We start from the raw sequence: 25,856 nt of genomic DNA, 5'->3' as shown, positions 1-25,856 counted from the left end.
ATATTATGCTGCCTACTCTGTGGACTTCGCACTACCATCGCAATTCATGCATAATTGAACAACGCCATTTACTGTACAGTGCAGAAAATCAACAATGAATGCATCTGAGTTATGTGGACCATACACAGTAGTCTCTGGCAGAATCCACTGCATCATTAACTTCCTTCGGAAAACATTACATCATTAAACATTTCTTCAAGTGTTACGAACCCCATAACTGGGTCACTTACCAGCAAAGATAGAGAGGTCCGTTGAAGCCTGATAATACGATTTTTAACAGTATTTATTAGTAAAAATACACAAAAATAATATCAATGCAAACATACAGATAATATACGTCATCAATACTAAATCTAAAAGTGCGGGTATAATAATAATCAATAAGAAATAAGCTCTATCGTTGTCTGGGGGATAATGAATTGTCCGATGGAAATATAAAAGTCACTCAGTTCATGCAGGCTGCAGCCTTTGGTTGGAGAGAGAGAGAGATTTGGAGAAAACTTGCCGATTCCTTTTATGATTTCGATCCGTCGGAGTCTCGTTGGTGTGGCCGTTCACTTGTGGCCTCTCCTTTAGCTAAGCCGTTCTTCCGTGGTGAGGCCGCCAATCCCAGGCAAGGGAAGGACGCACATGAGCCCCCACCGGCTGTCGCTATTAAATGCTGTTACGGGATTTCTAGCGTTTCTCCTGGTGCGTCTAAAGGGGTTGTTCCCCAGACCCTCTTTTATCCTTACTCACGGGGTCTCAGATGTCAATCAGGTTGGGATGATGCAATCCCTCAACCAGCCCACTCTGGTCGTCCCCTGAGGGGCTTCAATGAATAGTACAGTACTCAATACACAATTCCGTCTCCAAGAGACAATAGCCGTTATCAGGGGTTTTTGTTTCGCTGAGGCCAGGACACATTCCAAACCTTGTGGATTCTCATTGCCTGGGTCCCAGACCCGAATTAATAGCGATCTTGCGATTCTCAAAAAGGAGGGGGTGACTTTGTACCCTTCGGCCCCTCAGAGTTGTGGCACATTCGTAACACAAGCAAATGAATGATGTGAAGACCTGCTGGTCTTTAACATTTTGAAGAATTGCTTTTCACAATAGTTAGTAAGAGTAACCAGTATTCTTTCCTCAAAATGCAGTAAAGAGTAATAATATCTGTGAGCTCATTGACCTGTAATTAGGATCTAGATGAAATACTGAATAGTAAACACAAAGTACACTGCAGATGCTGTGGTCAAATCAACACGTACAAACAAGCTGGATGAACTCAGCAGGTCGGGTAGCATCCGTTGAAAGGAACAGTCAACGTTTCGAGCCGTGACCCTTCATCAGGACTGAAACATTGACTGCTCCTTTCAACAGATGCTGCCCGACCTGCTGAGTTCATCCAGCTTGTTTGTACGTGTTGAAATACTCAATAACCTTCCTGTGCTGAATGTTTATTTTCTCCTTGCATGATTATTCAGTTACGGTACATGTCAGGTACATTGTCAATGTTAATATATCTTCTTGGGATAGTTTGGAGTAACAAGGATCTGTGGTGTTCCCACCTGATTATCAAGAGTTTGTACCTTGCAGAAAAAGGCCAAAGAATTGATGCATTTCAGCAAAAGGCAATAGTTCGAAGCAATTCAAATAGCATAACTAAAAAGGCTGCTGCAAAGAGTTACGTGATCTCAATCAACAAATAATGTTGTAATTGGTAAGGTCATAAGATTTGTTCACATTATCCAAAAGGTTATTGGGTGTGTCTGTGTGAAAGCACAAACATAGCAGTCTGTAAATTACTTTCCTTCTGAGTTTTAAATATGTTTAAATAACCAGTTTTTTTGTAACAAGCCTGATTATACTATTAAAGGGAAATTAATAATGGAAACTAAAACAATATTAATTTCACAAGCTGAAAGCATCCTTGTGCTCTTGTGAATTGTAAGGTAGAAATCACAACAATCTAAATAGATATTCCCAAAAAAGACAAGCTATATTGTGGTCAACTACAGATTTCTGCAGCATTCATTGACTCAGGGCCTCAAGTTGGTGCCGTCTGTTTACAGCCACCAGGACAAAGGCATCAGAGCCGATGTGTCCCACCAGTGGCAGTTTGTTTGGTGCTGCCCCCTGCTGTTCACCTTGCAGAAGACAAACCGTATTGTGGTTGACTGCAGATGTCTGCCGCATTCATGGACTCAGGGTTTGGACTATTTTTTTGTGTGGCTGTGTTTTACTGATATCTTGCATGTGCATGCTATTTTGTGTGTGCTATGTCTGCTCTGTGCTGTGTGTGACTGCTGATACTGTGTTTAGCACCTTGGGGCCTGAGTAACACCGACTTGTTTGCCTATATTCATGGGTATTCATGTATGGTTGAATAACAATTAAACTTGAATTGAATTGAAATTGTTTAGCAATAACTCCCCCTCCTAGCCTGCAGGTCTCCCTTCGGCAAGATGTAGCACCTGCTTAGCTCCCTGATCAGGGTCACGTGAAGCCATGGGAGCCGGTGGTGGATGTTCGTATGAGCCAGCTGGTGCATATCACAAGTCCTGGTTATGTGACCACAGATGCCAGGCAGACAATCTCTTAAGAGTATTGATAATGGCTATGGTCACTGGTCTTGTAAAGATACTGCCCAGGAGAATGCAATGGCAAACCACTTCTGCAGAAAAATTTGCCAAGAACAATCGTGGTCAAAGAGCGTGATTGCCCACGTCATACGACACAGCAAATAATGCAGATGATAATGACAGGCAGAAGAAATTTAGTTTATTTAGGTATTGTGTTTAGCATAGACACTGTGGGCTGAAGGATATGTTGTACTGTTCTATGTTCCCTAGATTGCTTGGAAAATAGGGAACATATTACGTATACTGTAGGGTAGGCCTGTAAAATATTGGGAAAGTTTGATTAATGAGTCTGTTACAAATGTGCCACAACTCTGAGGGGCCGAAGGGTACAAAGTAGCCCCCTCCTTTTTGAGAATCGCAAGATCGCTATTAATTCGGGTCTGGGACCCAGGAAATGAGAGAGAATCCACAAGGTTTGGAATGTGTCCTGGCCTCAGCAAGACAGAACCACTGATAACGGCTATTGTCTCTTGGAGATGGAATTGTGTATTGAGTACTGTACTATTCATTGAAGCCCTCAGGAGGTGACCAGAGTGGGCTGGTTGAGGGATTGCATCATCCCAATCTGATTGACATCTGAGACCCCGTAAGGATAAAAGAGGGTCTGGGGAACAACCCCTTTAGACGCACCAGGAGAGATGCTAGAAATCCCGTGACAGCGTTTGATAGCGACAGCTGGTGGGGGGCTCGCGTGCGTCCTTTCCCTTTGCCTGGGATTGGGGCCTCGCCACGGAAGAACGGCTTAGCTAAAGAAGAGGCCACCCCAACAAAACTCTCGAAGGTTCGGAATCATTAAAAGGAAAAGCTGGCAAGTTTCTAAAAATCTCTCTCTTGACTCCAACCAAAGGCTGCAGTCTGAATGAACTGAGTGACTTTTATATTTTCATCGGACAATACATTATCCCCTAGACAATGATAGAGCTATTTCTTATTGATTATTATTATACCCGCACTTTTAGATTTAGTATTGACGACGTATATTATCTGTATGTTTGCATTGATATTATTTTTGTGTATTTTTACCAATAAATATGTTAAAAATAGTACCATCAGACTTCAATGGACCTCTCTATCTTTGCTGGTAAGTGACCCAGTTACGGGGTTCGTAACAAGTCTGATAACATAAAATACATCCAGGGAAAATTGACAGTGATAGAAATATTCAGCAAGTGAGAATTAAACACATGGTGGGTTCTTTGATCTGAAACATTAATTGTAACTCTGCAAGACATACTGAATGTTTTGAATATTGTCTGTATTATAGTATTTCGTATTTCTGATATGCCCAATATCTTATTTTTGGATTATTGGAGAATATTTTCATGAATTTTAGGACATAGAACATAGAACATAGAAAACCTACAGCACAATACAGGCTCTTTGGCCCACAATGCTGTGCAGAACATGTACTTACTTTAGAAATTACTTAGGCTTACCCATAGCCTTCTATTTTTCTAAGCTCCAAGTACCTATTCAGGAGCCTCTTAAAAGATCCTATTGTATTCTCCTCCACCATAGTCACTGGCAGCCCATTCCACGCACTCACCATTCTCTGCGTGAAAAACATACCCTTGACATCTCCTCTGTGTCTACTTCCAAGCACCTTAAAACTGTGCCCTCTCATGTTAGACATTTCAGCCCTAGGATAAAGCCTCTGACTACCCACACAATCAATGCCTCTCATCATCTTAAACACCTCTCATCTTCCGGCACTCCAAGGAGAAAAGGCCAAGTTCACTCAACCTATTCTCATAAGGCATCCTCCCCAATCCAGGCAACAATTGTTAATTTATTTGTGTTAATATTACTTTATGTGTTGTGAGTGAGTTATATATACTGTGCTGTGCACCTTGGTCCAGAGAAACATTGTTTCATTTGGCTGTATACAAGTGTATGGTTGAATGACAACAAACTGAATTTGAACTTGACAACTTTTAAAAGACATTTGGACAAGTACGTGGACTGGAAAGGCTTAGGTAAGGTTATGGACCAAATGCTGACCAGTGGAGCTGCTTGGATGAGCCGCCTTGGTAGGCAAGGACCAGCTTATGTTGGACATTCAGCTCAACTAGTCCTTGCTGACCAATGTGCCTCATCCAAGCAGCTCCACTTGTCAGCATTTGGCCCATAACCTTACCTAAATTTTGTTGATGAATTGTAGATTGATATCATTATTCAGACAGCTCCACTGTCCATGGATCTTTTCTTGCAAAAGCAAGTATACTGCTCTGTTTTTCATTGCATCTGATTGGTGGTCAGATTGAAACTCCTTTGGAAGCCTCCATTGACCATAAGACCATAAGTTATGGGAGCAGAATTAAACCATCTGGGCCAATGAGTCTTCATCATGCTGATCCATTTCCCTCTCAGCCCCAATCTCCTGCCTTCTCCACATATCCCTTCATGCTCTGACTTATCAAGAATCTATCAACCTCTGCCTTAAATATACCCAATGTCTTTGCCTCCACAGCCACCTGTTATGAACTTTATGTACAGAGCTTAGTATTTGCAAGCACTTCAATGGGTTTGCATTCTGGCTAGTTGAAACACGTTTGATATGTATTGAATAGAATAACTTCTGATCTCATAAAGGTGACCTTTTGGAGGACCACAACCTTGTTGTGGCTTTTGGAGAGTTGTGTGCCTCAATGACCCAGAGAGCTATGTTGGGTAGAGTCAGGGTCTTGTGCTTTGGCTCTTGCAAGGGGCACCCATTCCAAACAGGTCAAAGGGTAGAAGCCAGACTAAGAGTGGTCCACTGGTCCTCCAGGTCTGGGGTTCAGCTCAGGGCTAACAACCTTGACTGGTCAAAAAAAATTGTTATGGAAACAGCAATGAAGAATCCTCCTATACCTGTGTGTGATGGTATGGAGAGACAGAGATGAAAGACCTTCATTGCTGCCCTGAACACCAGCAGTATAATGAGCAGTAAGTTATGAAGGTGAGGAATGTTCTGACTGAACTGGGATTTACAGAACACAGGGATAATTAACACTCAGGAGCATGTAAATGCTTTAGGTACTAGTTACATCTGTAGTAATTTATCAAAGCAAAAATTAACATGGTTCTAAAATAGAAGAGGGATTTTTTATCAGTATTTATAATGTTTGGGGTAAAGTCAGGACAATGGGAGAGTAGTGTGGCAAAGTACATTTTGAAGAAACTGAAGATGCTGGAGGTGTGTCAAAAGGAATCTGGGAGGCAGGACAAGAATGTATGGGTGGGAGAGAGATAGTAAAGAATGTAGGTGATATATTCACATACCAGAGTGAGACAGATCAACTGGTTGAGTGGTGTTGCAGCAACAACCATGCACTCAATGTCAGTAAGACTAAATAATTAATTGTGGACTTCAAAAGGGTAAGATGGGGGAACATACAGCATCCCTCATCGAGGGATCATAAGTGAAAGGGTGAGTGATTTCAAGTTCCTGGGTGTCAACATCTCTGAGGATCTATCATATCAAAGCAGTTAGAAAGAAGGCACAGCAGCAGCTACACCTTGTTGGGAGTTTGAGGAGAATTGGTATGTCACCAAAGACACTCACAGATACAGATGTACTGTGGAGAGCATTCTAATTGATTGCATCATTGTTTGAGAAGAGGGGGCAGCACTGCACAGGATTGAAATAAGCTGCAGAAAATTGTGAACTAGGTCAACTCCATCATGGGCACTAACCTCACCAGCATCTAGGACATCTTCAAATAGCGAGCCCTCAAAAATGTGGTATCCATCATTAAAATCCCCCATCACCCAAACCATATCCTCTTCTCATTGCTACCATCAAGGAGGAGGTACAAGAGCTTGAAGGCACACACTCAGGAGTATTCAGGAATGGTTTCTTCTCCCCTGCTAGCAGATTTCTGGCTAGACATTGAACCCATGAATATGAACTCATTATGTTTTTTTTGCACTACTTATTTAATTTAACATTAACATATATATACTTACTGTATTGGTGGCGGAGTGGAGGTATGTCTCTACCAAAGGAGGCGTAAGGCACCCCTTCTCTCCACTAGCCTGCAGGTTACAGGTCTCCCTTGGGCAAGATGAAGCACCTGCTTCACCCCCCATCCCCCTGGTCAGGGTCATGTGAAGCCATGGGAGCAGGTCACACCAGCAGCTGGTGCATATAACAAGTGCTGGTTATGTGACCACTGATGCCAGGTAGACAATCTTGAAGAGTATTGGTAATGGTTGGGGTCACTCGTCTTGTAAAGACACTGCCTTGAAGAAGGCAATAGCAAACCACTTCTGTAGAAAAAATTGCCAAGTCAAGACCCAATCATGGTCGAACCTCAAACTACAGGTCACATAACAAACGAATGATACTTAATGTAATTTAGTTTTTTACTGTTATGTATTGCTGTTACGTACTGCAGTTGCATAACAAATTTCAGGACATATACCAGTGATATTAAACCTGATTCTGACTGAATTAGATGAGGAAAGGCGGGAGGCTCATTTGGTGGAGAAAAACGCTGATATGGACTGAGTGGCCGAATGCCCTGAGTTTGGGATTACCTTTTCCATATACCGTATTTCAAGCATCGAAGGAGATCATCCTTGTAGAAAGATAGTTCCTTTTTCTCCAAAGTGCTTGCTGCGTAGTCTGTCATTTAAGATTTCCAGCATACAGATGATCTTTGTGAAATAAAGATCACAAAACAATAACCGATGTGTTTCAAATTGCCTTCGAACAAAAACAAAGCGGCCCCCGTCAAGTCATCTTTACTCTTGTGTTTTCAGAGCAGTCAGTACAACAGGCTCTCCTGTTTCCAGCAGCCGGTGAGGAGTGCGCTTCTCCGCTTTGAGGGCCACCATTTCAGTTCTACCATGATGAGGAGCCAAGCGAATGCAGAAATTGAATAGAAATACACAAAAGCCGCCTAGAATGGGAGTGGGATCCGATGGAATAAGCTTCTGAACGTTAGTGGTTGGTCAAAATATGGACGATATTTTTAAATAAAACGTGTCTTTTTGTCGAAATTTTTCAATGTACAGAAGAGCCACGGGGGTTCTTCATCCGGGATTTTAAAAATCACGAGAACTACCTCAGCATAGGGATTTAAAGAAGAAACTGTTTCCTCGATCTTATGATTATCTAGAAGAAAATTACTTTTTTTTAATAAATCAGATGGCAGAGCGAATCCAAGAATAACGAGGATAACTGAATTATCCTGTAACGAGCAACCGGGACCTCAGAATTCAATACGGGGGGAGAAAAGACTGGAATAATTCTAAGATAAGCAGGTTAAGGGCGTGTGAATCATCATTGGAAGTAGAATGGGGAAATTAATTATTCCAAATTAAATAAAAATGACATGTTCCAAAGGTAGTAGCAAACCGCCCAGTAAAAGAAGTGAAATAAAGTGAGCAGAGAATATCAGCGAACCACTGACCAGGAAAGGAGAACATGGAATAGCACTGTGCAACTAGGATCCATCCAAGAACAGGCCCTTTCTGAAGAATCCAATGATTTATAAGGGGGAGGGAAAAATACAAAAACAAATTGAATTTATCAAAGTGAATATTAACAGATTTATCAGCATTTGCTATCCATAAGAAAGGTGCAATTCGGAATAAATGCAACCAATTTCAACCAAAGGAAGGGAGAACATTGTCGGGTACAGAATATTGCATAAAGCAAACTGCAGATTGCAAAGGAATATCCTGGATATTGTGTTAAGTGCTGGAAAGGAACATCTGAATTTATTTTATAAAAAGGCCTGAAGTAGTGGAGAGCGGGATTTCTAAAAGTGATTGTCAATCGTTCAAGGAAATGTTTTAATCCAAGGGATGTTGCCTGAGAGATATCTCAAATTAGTCTGGAACCCAGGTCTCCATCGTCACTCTTTCAATGGGCTGCACTTCATCCATCACCACAATCAAACTTGGACGCAAGCACCCGGATATCCAAATCAACGGTAAGATTTATTTTTACACATCAAAACAATGCAAAACCAAAATATCAGAGCTAATTTTGCTCATATGAATAAGTTTGTAGTATTAAACAGTAAGACATGCCTAAATAACTTTTTAAAAAGTCAGAGACTTTCCAATCACAAATGATGAGATGGTGGTGTTCTATGGCAGACCCAAGAGACTGCAGATAGGCTGCTGAAGGAACTCAGTGTGTTCAAGCATCTACGGAGGGAAATGAACAGATGAAGTGTCTCATCCGGAAACGTCGACTGTCCATGGACAGATGAAAGGTCTCAACTGGGAATATCAACTGTCCATGGACAGATGAAAGGTCTCAGCTGGAAACGTTGACTGTCCATGGACAGATGAAAGGTCTCAGCTGGAAATGTTGACTGTCCATGGACAGATGAAAGGTCTCAACCAGAAATATCAACTCTCCATGGATAGATAAAGGGTTTCAACTGGAAATATTGACTCTCCAAGGACAGATGAATGGTCTTAACCAGAAATGTAAACCATCTATTTCCCTCCACTGATGCTGCCTGACCTGTTGAGTTCCCCCAGTTGTTTGCTTTTTGCAGCTTTTCCCACAGGTTCTTTGCATTGGGTGGTGGAATGGTGATACATCTCTACCAAAGAAGTGTAAGGTGCCTCTTTCTTCTGCTAACCTGCAGGTTGCAGTTCTCCTTAGGCAAGGTGTAGCACCTGCTCAGACCCCCTCCCCCACCCTCACCCCCATCAGGGTCAAATGAAGCCATGGGAGGAGGTGTTGGATGGTCATCTGAGCCACTGGTGCATATCAAAAGTCCTGGTTATTCAACCACTGACACCAGGCAGACAATCTTGAAAAATATCGATCATGGCTGGGGTCACCCGTCTTTAAAAGACACTGCCCAGAAGAAGGCAATGACAAACAACTTCTGTAGAAAAATTTTCCAAGGACAATCATGTCTAAAGACCATGATCACCCATGTCATACAACATGATATATAATGATGATCTTTTCATCAGATGCACGTTGTTTGAGAGTAACCTGCAGCACAGTGACCTAGTTCTTGGTAGCATTAACTTGCAACAATTGGCACTGAATCAAACCTTCGGCCAGAAAGCTTAGAAAATTTCAGGCAACTTTTCCGTTGCATTTGTTATCTGTGGCAATGTGTGCCTAGGAAACAACCTTTGTGAGCACAGAATCCTTTGATTTTTCTGTGTTCTCATAATCATCTCTATTTTCATAAAATTACATTCCTCCAATTTCAATCTGTGTCATATCTCTTTCCTTGTGTACAGCAGTTCTGATGACCCACATTCAATCCGGAACTCCAGTGGTGTTAGTGTGGAGTTTGCATGTTCTAGCTGTAAATGTGTAGGATTCCCAGTAGCTCCTATTTCCAAAAGGTGTGGGTAGATAAGTTATTTGGCCACTGAAAATTGTCACTACTGAGTGTAGAATCCAGACAGAGTTGATGTGAATATGGGAAAAAATAAAATGGAATGAATGTAAATGGATACTTAATGAGCAGCTGTTTGTATGTTGTATAAATCTATTCAAACTGTATCTTCTAAATTCAATCATTACAGCAAAATTTAAATTAATTTGATAATGGTGCCTGTGTTAAATGTTCACATATTTCAGTCTGCATTAAAGGTTTCTCATGGTCTAGGCATAATCAATGTAATTTCTTAATTAATTCCTTTCTCCTTCATTCACAAAGCTTATTACATTTGTCACTCTCGAATCTTTTATTGTATTTCCTCAGGTATAACTAAACACTTACCGTACTTTACAAGGGTATGGTATAATAATGGATCAGATTTTGAATGCAGAGCAAACTAAATAGGTGATGTCAAAGTGGAATCTACAGTACTGTGCTAAAGTCTTAGGCATTTTTTATATGGTTTCACATGGTAAAGCCTCCATACAGCCCTGATCTCAACATCATCGAGGCTGTTTGGGATTACCTGGAGAGACAGAAGCAAACGAGACAGCCATAGCCTGCAGAAGAACTGTGGCAAGTTCTCCAATATGTTCTCCAATATCGCCAACCTGCCAGCTAATTTTCTTATAAAACTGCATGACAGTGTACCTATGAGAATAGATGCAGTTTTAAAAGGCAAAGGGTGGTCACGCCAAATATTGATTTAATACTTTTTACTGTTTACTACTCTTTATAGTAAATTTTTGATATTTAGAAACTTTTCATTTCATTATTTTGAAAGCATCTTTGTCTTACAGAATTTTTTAAATGTGCCTAAGATTTTTGCACAATACTGTATATAAAGTGGCTATAGATTCAGAGTACATTTATTATCAAAGATTGTATAAATGATACAACCTTGAGATTTGTTTGCTTATAGGTAGCCACATAGCAAGACACCTGAAAGAACCCAATAAAAAAAAGACCAACACCCAATGCGCAAGAGAAAAAATACACACAAATCAGCCAAACAATTGAAGTTAACAACAGCATTCCAAACCAAATTGAGACCTTAGATCCAAACCCCGGAGCAGCCCAGAGTAGGCCCAAAGCCATGCTTATCAGTTCATCATATTAGCAGACATGGAGCACAGCAGCCGGGGCAGTCTTCATAACCTCAGTACCATGAAGAGAGGAGTGGCCATTGCGGAGAGCGAGTGGAATTGGCTCTCGCCTCAGATCCTGACACCCTGTGTTTTCAGTCTATCTGTGCTGGTGTTTAAATTGACCAAACAATGGAGCAGCAAAAGGCTCCGACACCATGAAGAGAGGAGTGAAAATTGCGGACAGCAAGCAAAATTGGCTCCCGCTTCTGATTTGCACTTGCATTTAAATGGTCTAAACAGCAGATTGTACCTTGCACTAGGACCCATCTACTGTGAAAGGCTCAGGCCTAGATCACACCATTCAGTGCCTTGCTCCAGGCTCAGATTTTACCACCCAGCCCAAAGCCACTCTCAAGCTCTCCAAATCAGCACAGCACCCAGAACAATCCAACCTCACACCCAGGCCAGTAGTACAGGCATCAACTTCTCTTCTCCAAATAGCTCACTGCATCTGCATCAATTCTGCAACACACCATCTTGGCTCATCCCTGAACTCGCCTTGCAATCACTCACCTCCTCACTGTATGCAGTGATCGCTTAACACAATTTACCTCAGGAAAGGTGATTTTGGAGATGTTTTAGTCAAATTTCCTGCTTTTTTAGCTACCAGTGAGTTGTCAAGCATTTGGTTGTACCACCTTAACCAGAGGCTTATAGCTTAATTAGATTAAGATTTAAATAGTTAAAGAAAAAGGAACAGTTTTAAAAGGTTTGTGTTGACCAGTCCAATGTATACAAAAGCCCTCTATGATGCTTAGATGATTCCAATAATTATTCCCTCTTCAATTTATGTAGCTGTCTATTGCCATTTTAATTCTGAAATTCTGTGCCTCTCTATTCTTCTGATTTAATTTTTAGTGATTGAGCCCAGCACTCTGACTGCAGTATGTAGTGACACAGCCTCCTCCATTACCTCAACAACACAATTTTCGAGATATAAGACATCTGATGCCCTTCAAGTAACCAGCATTAGGAATTACAGGCGGTGTCATTCGGCAGTCAGTCATCTTGGAGAACCAATCAGAATGTTTAATGAGAGGTGGCGCCCCACTTCAGACTATGGTAAGGAGAAATCAAGTTTGCTCAGGAGAAGCCAATCTGCCGAAGGTTACAACTCAGAACATGGATTCTGCTCACATTCCAACATCACTGCTTGGGGAATTGGGAATAGTTCTGAACAGGAGGAAAGGACGACAGATCTTAGACCACACCTTGACTCAGGTATTATTTAACTGCAGTGAGTCAGGTATTATTCAAATTCAAACAATTTTTTGCACATGGGGGTGAGGGGAAGGGAGCTTGATATTTGATATTTTTCTTTGAATGGGTTGGTTTCATGTATCTTTTTTGTTTTCATGCCTGTCTGTGGGTAGGTGAATCTCAGGGTTGAATATTGTATACATACTTTGATAATAAATGCACTTTGAATCTTGAAATGAACAAGCTTTGCAAGGCACGGTAATATAATGGCTATTGTAAATAACTCCAAATGTAAGTTAGTGGTAAGAGAATCAGGATGGAGTTGATATGAGAATGAATAGATTATGGAGAGAGGAGGATGGATGAGATTGCCCTGACAGCCAGCATAGACCCAATAGGACAAACAATCTCTTTATATGTAATAAAAATATAAAAATAAAAATGTAACAGGAATATACATTAATGAGTTAGGATATATATGACATTTTATAACATGTCTTCTGCTTTTCTTTAGCTGTACTCTTTAGCATTTCTTCCCTCGCCTGAAGACGATATCGTATATTGGAGTAAAATTTTCTATTGCCAATGATTTTCTACTGCTTTAACCCATCCAACTTTCATTAATGGAGCAACATAGCTGAACTCAAATTTCTTCTTCTAAGTATCCACTCAGATGCACTCCCTGCAAGAGTCACTGAATAGTAACTATTTGAAATGCTGTTTGATTTCCATTCTCCAAAACTGATACCAGTCACATCACACCAAATCACCACTTTGGCCAAGGACAATTAATTCAGCTCAGGCTAGGCAGTGAACCATACTTCTTCTGGTCTGTGAAATTCAGTATTGCACCAAAGAGTATATATAACATCAATCTCTATCCTTGTTTTATTCTGCCAAAACTTATTAAAGTTTCTTCAGAACTTGTCATACCTAACATATAAGCAGACTTTTGTTATTGGCTCATCTCTACTAGAAATTAGATTGCAACAATTTCAAATGTATTTAATTTATTGTTCTTACTAGTGGAGAGAAGACATTTCCAGCCCTTCATTCTGCACTCAACATACACCCAGAATTCAAAATGCCAAAGGGCAACATTAGGTTTACCACAGCATTTAGCTACCATTCTCTATTCCATTTAAGCAATTTAATGGCTAACAAGAAATGACAATTTGATCAAACACAGACATTATGTATTGTTTTTCATATCTCTTCTTTATGATGCTAGAGCCATACCAAGAAATAAGTACAGATGAAACAAAGTTCAAAGTACATTTATTATCAAAGTATGTATACTAAATACAACCTTGAGATATGTCTCTTTACAGGCAGCCTCAAAACAAAGAAACACAATAGAACTCATGAAAAAAGACCCTCACACACCCAATGTGCAGTAAAAAGTCAAGCAAACAATAAAAGTAAGCAAATAACATTCAGAACTGAAGTTTTTAGAAACATACAAAACCTACAGCACCATACAGGCCCTTTGGCCCACAAAGCTGTGCCAAACATGTTCTTACTTTAGAAATCACCTAGGGTTACCCATAGCCCTCTATTTTTCTGAGCTCCATGTACCTGTTCAGGAGTCTCTTAAAAGGCCATATCATATCCGCCTCCACCACCATCGCCGGCAGCCCATTCCACGCACTCACCAATCTCTGCATAAAAAACTTACCCCTGGCATCTCCTCTGTACCTACTTCCAAGCACCTTAAAACTGTGCCCTCTCGTGCTAGCCAATCCAGCCCTGGGAAAAAGCCTCCGACTATCCACATGATCAATGCCTCGCATCATCTTATACACCTCTATCAGGTCACCTCTCATCCTCCGTTGCTCCAAGGAAAAAAGGCAAGTTCATTCAACCTATTCTCATAAGGCATGCTCCCCAATCCAGGCAACATCCTTGTAAATCTCCTCTGCACCCTTTCTATAGTTTCCACATCCTTCCTATAATGAGGCAACAGGAACTGAGCACAGTACTCCAAATGGGGTCTGACCAGGGTCCTATATAGCTGCAACGTTACTTCTCGGCTCCTAAACTCAATCCCATGATTGATGAAGGCCAATGCACCGTATGCATTCTTAACCACAGAGTCAACCTGCGCAGTAGCTTTGAGTGTCCTATGGACTCGGACCCCAAGATCCTTCTGATCCTCCACACTGCCAAGTGTCTTACCATTAATACTATATTCTGCCATCATATTTGACCTACCAAAATGAACCACCTCACATTTATCTGGGTTGAACTCAATCTACCACTTCTCAGCCCAGTTTTGCATCCCATCAATATCCCGCTGTAACCTCTGACAGCACTCCACACTATCTACAACAGCCCCAACCTTTGTGTCATAAAAAAATTTACTAACCCATCCTTCCACTTCTTCATCCAGGTCATTTATAAAAATCATGAAGAGCTGGGGTCCCAGAACAGATCCCTGAGGCACACCACTGGTAACCAACCTCCATGCAGAACATGACCCTTCTACAACCACTCTTTGCCTTCTGTGGGCAAGCCAGTTCTGGATCCACAAAGCAATGTCCCCTTGGATCCCATGCCTCCTTACTTTCTCAATAAGCCTTGCATGGGGTACCTTGTCAAATGCCTTGCTGAAATCCATATACACTACATCTACTGCTCTACCTTCATCAATGTGTTTAGTCACATTCTCAAAATTTTCAATCAGGCTCATAAGACACGACCTGCCTTTCTCAAAGCCATGCTGACTATTCCTAATCATATTATACCTCTCCAAATCTTCATAAATCTTCCCTTTCAGGATCTTCTCCATCAGCTTACCAATCACCAAAGTAAGACTCACTGGTCTATAATTTCCTGGGTTATCTCTACTCCCTTTCTTGAATAATGGAAAACATCCGCAACCCTCCAATCCTCCAGAACCTCTCCCCTCATCAGTGCTGATGCAAAGATCATCGCCAGAAGCTCAGCAATCCCCTCCTTCACCTCCCACAGCAGTCTGGGGTACATCTTGTCCGGTCCCGGTGACTTATCCAACTTGATGCTTTCCAAAAGCTCCAGCACATTGTCTTTCTTAATATCTACATGTTCAAGCTTTTCAGTCCACTGTAAGTCATCCCTACAATCGCCTAGATCCTTTTCCATAGTGAATACTGAAGCAAAGTACTCATTAAGCACCTCTGCTATCTCCTCCAGTTCCATACACACTTTTCCACTGTCACGCTTGATTGGTCCTATTCTCTCATGTCTTATCCTCTTGCTCTTCACATACTTGTTGTAGAATGCTTTGGGGCTTTCCTTAATCCTGCCTGCCAAGGCCTTCTCATAGCCCCTTCTGGCTCTCCTAATTTCTTTCTTAAGCTCCTTCCTACTAGTCTTATATTCTTACAGATCTCTATCATTACCTAGTTTTCTGAACCTTTCGTAAGCTCTTCTTTTCTTCTTGACTAGATTTACAAGTTCATGAAAGTGAGTCCACAGCCATGAAGCCATTCATCACTGCAGCAGATTCAGGAGCCCATTAGTTGCAGGCCACAGCCTCAGTTCAGCACAGAGATGAGCAGTAAGTTGATCTGACCTGTCCCTCATCTCCAGCCCCATCACCTTGACCTATTCAATCTGGCCCAGTGCTAAAACTGGCCAAACTTTGGGTCATTCCTTGCTCTCGGACTGGGCCCCATTAGCTCAATTCAGCCCAAAGCTGACCTTTCCAATTTGGAAAGGTCAGAATGTCAGAACAGAAGATATGGGGGCAAAGTTGTAATATTGTGTTAACTCATGTGAAAAAAATAACAAGAGTTAAATTCTATACTTGTTCGCTTTTTGATGCCAGAGGATTTTAATGTTCCTTTTTCTCTTTTTCAGCTAGATTCACTTAGCCTGAAATAAATGTAATTCCAACCAGCTGATGATGATCCATTCAAACCGGTGGATCATAGTAACTCAACCCAGTCCAATTTCATCCTTTCAAAACCATCATGAGTTTTATGACCTAATATCATTTTTTTCTTCTGCTTATTTTGTAGCAGGCTAGCTCTTCTCTAACTCAGCCTATATGCAGTGGCTACTTGAAAAACAAACCACAGGCCACTGAGAGACTGAAACAAACCACAGGCCACTGTCATAAGGGAACATGAGACTGGACCCAAATGCAGGATGTAGGCACTGAAGCACTGGGGGCAGGATGGGACAAGCTAAAGGATAGGACAAGGTGTGGAGACCGTGGCGTTCATGGAGACAACAGTGGCATTCAGAGATGACCGTGGCGCTCAGAGAGATCTTGGGGTCCAAGGTGGCCTCGAGGCTTGGCTAGGGGCAGGAGGCTAGAGGCTTGGCTAGAGGATGGGTTCTTGAGACTAGGAATGCTGGGAGGATAGCCCCCTGGGTGGGCCACAGAACTCCTGGGCAGGACCCAGACCTCCCAAGCAGGACACAGGGCCCTGGGCAAGTCGCAGGGCACAACCCGTCAGAGGCGAGGGATAGAAAGGGGCAGAGTCCCCTGCCAGGCAATGGCAGTCTGGCCTGGCTTACCCGATGAGGCAAGTGAGCTCAGTCCAGGGCGACTTCAAGACTCACTGCAGATGAAAGACTTGGGCGGGCTACAGAGCAGCCCAGTCCATAACTCACTCACAGAACTCATCATTAACAGTGGTACTCCAAGCCAGGACAGGACAACCCAACCCCCCAAACTATACTCTATCCCAGAGCCCCTTATATTCACAGCCAACCAATAGGCATCAGGTGCACCTCCTTGAGCCCAACCAAGCTAAGATGATCCTCAGGTGTGACTATTTGAGTTCAAGGCAAAACGAGGGGCGGTCAAAGGACCCGGAGTCTGGAGTACGCGTACCAGATCAAGAACCGGAATGCGGACTTTGGACCCAACCATAACAGAGACTGAAACAAACCACAGGCCACTGAGAGACTGAAATGCTTCCAAATAACTGAGTTCCAAGTCAAAAACATATGTTCGATCCTTCATTACAAAACCAGCAAAGATGAGCAACAAAGATGAATATCAAAACTAATGATAAGAACTAATGCAAATAGTGAAATTAGCAGTCCTGATGAAGTGTCTGGGCCCAAAATGTCAACTGTTTACTCTTTTCCATAGATGTTGCCTGGCCTGCTGAGTTCCTCCAGCATTTTGTGTGTGCTGCTTGGATTTCCAGCTTCTGCAGATTTTCCAGTCAACAAAAAATATCCATTTCCAAACTCTAACTAAACTAACAGCACCAAGTGTGACTTCACCCATTTACTTCTACCATGTCCAAACCCACATGACAAATTAACATCACCCATAATAAAAACACGCAACACAAAATACAATACAGACAGACAAACAGAAAATAGATACATGGCTCCTACACTATACTTGACAACATCCTAACTTGAGCCTTTCTAGGAAATACTTTACCAATAATATTTCTTCTTGTAAAAAAGAATCAGGATAAAACTTCAAAGTTTGAAATGAAAGGATTTGTGGAATCTTGCAGTTTATTACCAAAAAGGATTGCCTTTTGTGATCTTTCCATTTGGAGGAAAAGTCAAAATACCAGCTTGTTCGGAACTATCGGAGAAACTGTACACATCCCCACACAATCTATTGATCCTTAATTCCATATAATAATTGATTATAAGGTTATGTATAGAGGCATTCAAAGGTGGTGGGATGGAAATATGACTCTACCAAAGGAGGTGTAAGGTGCTGTGACGAGATCTGAAGGATTATTCTAAAGTGGACTGTTCCTTTAAAAGAGAGAGAGAGAGAGAGAGAGAGAGAGAGGGAGCAAACAGCTTGTGTGCTAATTCAGCAGCAGGGAGAGAGAGAGTCTGTGAATCGCCTTGGAAACTAAAAGGCAGAGCTATATGATGGACAGCTTGTGTTCAGTACTTGGAAATATATGCAAGGTCAGTCGTCTTTTTAATCAGACACACAAGAGACACACGACGCCAGAGGCAAGGAGGACACTGGTGAGCTTTGTGTACCCACAATAAGGGTGGGGTTTTGCTCACAGTGTGGACAAAGGGATGACTGGTAGGGAGGTATTGGTGTGTTTAACCCTGGTCTGGGTTGATAACTCCACCACAGAAGACGGCATCCTCTTTTTGGTGGTCACAGTTGGTGACTGTAAGTTTCGGGAGCAGGAGGACAACGTGGAGGATCGGCATCAGCATTGGCATTGGGAAAACAAACCAACTCTCTCTCTCTCTCTCTCTCTCTCCAACTCTACTCAAATCAAATTCCAGAACTGAACTGATTACTTACCATCCCACCATAAGACTGTATCACCTAATCACGTGAGCTGGGGTAGCTTGGGAACCTTATTTACTCACCTATATATATGCATATATTTTGCTAAACTGGTTACCTTATCCTGTTTTATATTACTTTATTTGCATAGTTACTAATAAAATAGAGTTTATAACTGAAGACTCAGACTCCAGGTGTGTCCATTTCTGCTGGGTCTTTTTAACCCATTACGGGGTACGTAACAAAAATTGGAGTCTTGTCCCGGAGATGAACAAAAATTGGTGGGAGCCATTCTAAAACTTGTTGGGGGCTTGATTGACTAGTTGATTTGATTGGTGAAATTCCCTTTCGATTTGTGTGAGTGGAAAACAGCAGAAATGGATGTTGAAGAATTTCTGGCAGGGCCAGACCCTGTGGCTTTGAAGAGAGCTAAAAAGGCTTTTTTGTGGGAAGCTGTTGATGCATTGAAACAGCCTCTCTAAGAAGGATATGACGAAGGGGGTACTCCAAATGGTAATTGTCGAGCACTATATTTCTACGAAGTACTTTAGTGAAGAGGAGTTAAAAATGTTCCTTCTAGGTACAGAGGAGATCCAGTTGCGACTGGAACAAATGAAGTTAGAGAAATTTAAATTAGAGCCCAAAGAAGCAGAAAAACAGAGAGAAGAAGCAGAAAGACAGTGACAGTTCGAGAGAGAGAAATGGCAGTGACAGGATCAAGCATCAGGGAGTGATTATGAGCTGATGGTACCATTTAATATCAGCCAAGAAATCGTGTTAGTACCACCATTTGATTAAGCTGAAGTTGACCAGTATTTCCTGCACTTCAAAAAGGTGGCCCAGACGCAGAAATGGCCGAGGGATGAGTGGGCTGCCATGTTGCAAAGTGTGTTGAAGGGGAAGGCTCAGCAGGTGTATTCTGCCCTGACTCTTGAACAGTCAAAGATTATGATACAGTGAAAGATGCAGTGCTTAAAGTCCATGAGTTGGTTCTGGAGGTGTATAGACAAAAGTTCAGAGACTTAAGGAAGTCCAGGAGCCAAACTTATGTAGAGTTTGCCCATGAAAAACGTGTGTACTTCAATCGCTTGTATACCTCGAAAGAGGTAACTGATGGTTTGGACAGCTTGAAAGAGCTGATTGTAATTGAAGAATTTAAGAAGAGCGTTCTGGATGATGTAAGGGCATACTGAGATGAAAAGGATGCCGCTACCTTGCGGGAGTCTGCTAGGTTAGCAGATGAGGATGTTTTAACCCACAAGGTTGTGTTTACTCCAGATGACAGTTTCCCAGAGAGTAGCTGAGAGGATCAGGGGAACCTGGAATTTGAAACTGGGACTGGTATTGAAAGCCTAGAAGAGGCAGCTGTCCCGATTGCCTGCGTTCAGGTTGTTGAAGCACCTGTGAATTTCCAAGGTGTTGAACCTTGTGTTGAAACTCAGTTAAGGTTTGAGGTGTCTGACTCGGTTGAAAAGGAATGCTGTCTTTCTGAAGTCAGATGGACTTGGTTCAGTGAATAAAGGGTTAACCTTGGTGCCAGTGGAAATTGAGGATTTTCAGTCACTTGTGTTAGACGGTGTTAACATAGAACATAGAATGGTACAGCACATTACAGGCCCTTCAGCCCACAATGTTGTGCTGACCCTCAAACCCTGCCTCACATATAACCCCCCACCTTAAATTCCTCCATATACCTGTCTAGTAGTCTCTTAAACTTCACTAGTGTGTCTGCCTCCACCACTGACTCAGGCAGTGCATTCCACGCACCAACCACTCTCTGAGTGAAAAACCTTCCTCTAATATCCCCCTTGAACTTCTCTCCCCTTAACTTAAAGCCATGTCCTCTTGTACTGAGCAGTGGAACCCTGGGGAAGAGGCGCTGGCTGTCCACTCTGTCTATTCCTCTTAATATCTTGTACACCTCTATCTTGTCTCCTCTCATCCTCCTTCTCTCCAAAGAGTAAAACCCTAGCTTCCCTTAATCTCTAATCATAATCCATACTCTCTAAACCAGGCAGCATCCTGGCAAATCTCCTCTGTACCCTTTCCAATACTTCCACATCCTTCCTATAGTGAGGAACTGTACACAGTACTCCAAGTGTGGCCTAACTAGAATTTTATAGAGCTGCATCATTACATCACGTCTCTTAAACTCTATCCCTCGACTTATGAAAGCTAACAAACACCCCCTAAGCTTTCTTAACTACCCTATCTACCTGTGAGGCAACTTTCAGGGATCTGTGGACATGTACCCCCAGATCCCTCTGCTCCTCCACACTGCCAAGTAACCTGCCATTCACTTTGTACTCTGCCTTGGAGTTTGTCTTTCCAAAGTGTACCACCTCACACTTCTCTGGGTTGAACTCCATCTGCCACTTCTCAGCCCACATCTGCATCCTATCAATGTCTCTCTGCAATCTTCGACAATCCTCTACACTATCTACAACACCACCAACCTTTGTGTCATCTGCAAACTTGCCAACCCACCCTTCTACCCCCACATCCAGGTCGTTAATAAAAATCACGAGAAGTAGAGGTCCCAGAACAGATCCTTGTGGGACACCACTAGTCACAACCCTCCAATCTGAATGTACTCCCTCCACCACAACCCTCTGCCTTCTGCAGGCAAGCCAATTCTGAATCCACCGGGCCAAACTTCCCTGGATCCCATGCCTTCTGACTTTCTGAATAAGCCTATTGTGTGGAACCTTGTCAAGTGCCTTACTAAAATCCATGTAGATCACATGCACTGTACTACCCTCATCTATATGCCTGGTCACCTCCTCAAAGAACTCTATCAGGCCTAATTAACTCTATATGTTCTAAGAGTTGGTGATGAGTTGAAAGCTGGTGAGGTAAATTTTACTGAAAATATTGAGAAAGATGCTGTTTCTGGATTTTTGAATAAAGAACTTGGGAAGTTTGGACTGGTTTCGCGACCTTTGACCCTGCTTGCAGGACAATGGTCTGTAGAAGTGTGTGCAAGCTTGTTAAATTTTGGAAGTAAACAACTTCAAGGTGGTGGAGTTATTTTTCACGATTACAATGTGGAGGAAAAGGATTGTTTTGGTTTTGAGAAGCCACCTGTCTACGTTACTATGGAGACAAGTTGAGCTAAAAGTCGTAGGAACAGAATAGATGGATTGTTTGGAAACTTTCATAATGTAAACATGGTATTCATAAGTTTAGTGATTGTATTGAGTTTGGTAAACGTAGGTGACAGGCTGGCACCTATCCAAGGTGAAATTTATTCAGCAGTACAGCTAACAAGCGAGCTTGTGGCTGATGACACATACAGAGATACTGATGTCTACACCACATGTGCAGTGACCCAAAGCATGTCTAAAAAGGCTGCTGATGCAGTTAGCAAAGACAGGGGTTTAACTTATGAAAATTTGTCAGAGACTTTTCTACCTTCCATGTTACATCAGGATTTGGGTAGTAAGGAGGAGGAGAAAGGTTTGTCTTTGTCCAGCAATGAATGTATAGCAGAACAAAGTTGAGATTCTGAAATTGCTGTGTTAAAGGAGACAGCTCTCACAAAAGAGGAGATTCAGAGAGAGTCAGTAGGATACTATCTTAAGGATGGGGGGGTTAATGAGGAAGTGGAGATCACCTACTGTGCCTGCAAGTGAGGATCGAGCCATTGAACATCAAGTTGTGGTCCTGAAAGTTTACAGGGCTGTGATTTTAAACATGGCTCATAGTATGCCTTTAGGTGGACACTTTGGAGTGAGAAAGACAGTAAACAGGAATATAAAGGAATTCTGCTGGCCTAATTTAAGAAAAGATGTTGTGAACTTTTGCAAGACTATGGTAAAAGTCCTTATAAAATGTTTCACACTGGTAGGTCTACCTAAAGAAATCCAATCTGACCAGGATAGTACCTTTACTTCGAGAACGTTCCAGGGGATAGTTAAAGAGTTGAGAGCTAAGCACATTGTGTCACCTTTGACCCTACTCAGAGAGCAATGGTCAGATCAGAATGTGTGTATGAGTGTGCTTAGGTAAGTTTTGGAATTCAGAGATAGGCTTAACAAGGCTTGTGACCTTGCGAGACAGAATTTACAGCACTCTCAGATAAAGATGAAGCTGCTCCCCCTCCTTACCAACCCTCTTCAAGTGAGATATAGTAGACTATATGAAATAATTAAGAAAATTGATTCTTTGAATTATGTTATTAGAACTCCTGACCGATGGAGAAAGGCTACACAGCTCGTCCATGTAAATATGATCAAGCCTTATCATGACCCCAAACCTGCACCTGTGAGTACTGTTATGACAACAAAGGAGATTGTGGTGTCTGGTACTGGGATACCTGAACAACAACTGAAGAGCTTAATTAACAAGTATAAAGATTTATTCCCTGACATTCCAAGACCATGCACAGCTGTGGTGCATGACGTAATTGTAGATAAAGTTGATCCCATTAAGCAGCACCCCTACAGAATGAACCAAGACAAAAATAAAATGGTTGAACAAGAAATTGAATACATGCTAACAGCCGGAATAATTAGGCCATCCACTTCAGACTGGGCGTCACAGTGCGTGATTGTCCCTAATTCGGATGGGAGTATGAGATTCTGTACTGACTACAGGAAAGTGAATGCAGTAACTGAGACAGATGCTTATCCCATCCCAAGAGTGGATGACTGTATTGACAGAGTGGAGACAGCTAAATACCTTACAAAGATTGACCTGTTAAAAGGATACTGGGGTGTTCCTTTGACAGACGGGGCTAAGGAAATCTCTACATTTGTGACACCATCTGGACTGTATGAGTACAATGTTTTACCCTTTGGGATGAAAAATGCTCCAGGGACGTTCCAAAGGATGATGAATTCAGTGATTTTAGGGTTAGAAAACACAGGGGCTTATATTGATGACTTGGTTGTATGGAATGACACCTGGGAAGAGCATATCTCAGCAGTAGAGAAACAGTTTGAAAGGCTGTCCAAAGCAAATCTCACTGTAAACCTTGCTAAAAGTGAATATGGCCACACCACTGTCATGTATCTTGGCTATGTAGTAGGCCAGGGCCAACTGGCACCTGTGCAGGCCAAGGTTCAGGCTATTGCTGAGTTTCCCGCTCCGATGGGCAAGAAAGCATTACGAAGGGTTTTGGGAATGGTTGGGTATTACCGTAAGTTTTGTAAGAACTTCGCAGACATCGCTCTCCCCCTAACGAAACTCCTAGGGAAGAGTGAAAGATTTGTGTGGTCTGACCTTTGCCAAGAGGCATTTGACCGCCTGAAAACCATTCTGTGTTATCACCCTGTGCTCAAAGCCCCTGATTTCAATAAACCATTTTCAATCGAGGCAGACGCTAGTGATGAAGCTGCTGGGGCAGTATTGTTGCAAAAGGATGATGATGAAATTGAACACCCAGTAGCTTATTTCTCAAAGAAATTTAATGTGCATCAGGAAAATTACGCCACTGTTGAAAAAGAGCTGCTAGCACTCATTTTAGCATGGCAACATTTTGATGTCTACATATGGCCTGCGCAGAAACCACTTGTGGTTTACACAGACCATAATCCTTACTGTTTCTGAGTAAAATGAAGGATAAGAACAGAAGGTTACTTAACTGGAGTCTGATCTTGCAAGAGTATGACATGGAAATAAAACATGTGAAAGGTAGTGACAATATTATAGCAGACTGTCTGTCTAGATGTTAAGTTTAAGTTTGTAATACTTTGCTATGTTACCTGATAATTACACATGTATTGCTTTAAGCTGTATAATCAAGTTAAGACAAAAATTTTGCTGTTTCATCAAAATTTTTCTTAAAAGGAGCGAGGTGTGACGAGATCTGAAAGATTATTCTAAAGTGGACTGTTCCTTTAAAAAAGAGAGAGGGAGCAAACAGCTTGTGTGCTAATACAGCAGCAGGGAGAGAGAGAAAGTAAGTATGTGAGTTGCCTTGGAAACTAAAAGGCAGAGCTATATGATGGTCAGCTCGTGTTCAGTACGTGGAGATATATGCAAGATCAGTCATCTTTTTAATCAGACACACAAGAGACACACGATGCCAGAGGCAAGATGGACACTGGTGAGCTTTGGGTACCCATGACAAGGGTGGGGTTTTGCTCACAGTGTGGACAAAGGAGTGACTGGTAGGAAGGTATCGGTGTGTTTAACCCTGGTCTTGGTTGATAACCACCACAGAAGACGGCATCCTCTTTTTGGTGGTCACAGTCGGTGACTGTAAGTTTCGGGAGCAGGAGGACGATGTGGAGGATCGGCATCAGCATCGGCATTGGGAAAACAAACCAACTCTCTCTCTCTCTCTCTCTCTCCAACTCGACTCAAATCAAATTCCAGAACTGAACTGATTACTTACCATCCCACTGTAAGACTGTATCACCTAATCACGTGAGCTGGGGAAGCTTGGGAACCTTATTTACTCACCTATATATATATGCATATATTTTGCTAACCTGTTTACCTTATCCTGTTTTATATTACTTTATTCACGTAGTTACTAATAAAATAGAGTTTATAACGGAAGACTCAGACTCCAGGTGTGTCCATTTGTGCTGGTTCTTTTTAACCCATTGCGGGGTACATAACAGGTGCTCCTTCCCTCCGCTAGCATGCAGGTCACTTTTGGGCAAGGTGCAGCACCTGCTTAGCCCCCTGATCAGGGTCACATGAAGGCCATGGGAGCAGGTGGTGGATGGTTTATATGAGCAGCTGATGCATATCAAAAGTCATGTTGATGTGACCACTGGCGCCAGGCAGACAATCTCTGAAGAATATTGATAATGGTTGGAGTCACCCATCTCATAAAGACACTGTTCAGAAGAAGGCAATGGTAAACTGCTTCTGTAAAAAAAAATTTGTCAAGAACAATCAGTCATGAGACCATGATTGCCCATGTCAGAACTGAATGATGATGATGATGATAGAGGTATTTAATATCATTCATGTAAAAGATGCAAGCACTTAGGTATTTATAGGCTCAAGTTAGACAAATAAAAATGACTGTACAAAGTAAAGTCTGTGAAATGGTATCAGATGTTAGTTGGCATTTCCCATACACTTAGCAAATTATTATGGTTTATGTATATTTTGTATTTTGTTGATTTGAGTTTATTTCTTGCATCTACCATGCTGTGAACTGTGATTTAACCTTATGTAATATATTTGAAACTGTGCATAAACCTTTGTTGAAAGACTTGTCGCTTAAATGGGTCCTGTTTTCCTATGAATTGAATTCTTTCAAACAAAATACTATCATATAAGCAAACAAGCAAGTTTATTTGTACAGCACTTTTCAAACCCAAGGCAA

At 41.9% G+C, this 25,856-nt stretch overlaps 1 long non-coding RNA gene across 1 annotated transcript; it reads left to right on the top strand.

Annotated features, from left to right (window-relative positions):
• The first annotated feature begins 2,125 nt into the window (after window positions 1-2,125).
• On the top strand, window positions 2,126-25,684 carry LOC140738978 (uncharacterized). Its single transcript, XR_012101501.1, has 4 exons — window positions 2,126-2,188; window positions 7,371-8,548; window positions 11,989-12,351; window positions 24,356-25,684. It is a non-coding gene; the product is annotated as an uncharacterized lncRNA (long non-coding RNA).
• Window positions 25,685-25,856: the final 172 nt, after the last annotated feature.

Source organism: Hemitrygon akajei, chromosome 14, assembly GCF_048418815.1.
Source record: "Hemitrygon akajei chromosome 14, sHemAka1.3, whole genome shotgun sequence".
Taxonomy (NCBI): Eukaryota; Metazoa; Chordata; class Chondrichthyes; order Myliobatiformes; family Dasyatidae; genus Hemitrygon; species Hemitrygon akajei.
Note: the sequence above shows the minus strand (reverse complement) of the source record. Positions and strands in the feature narration are given on the sequence as shown.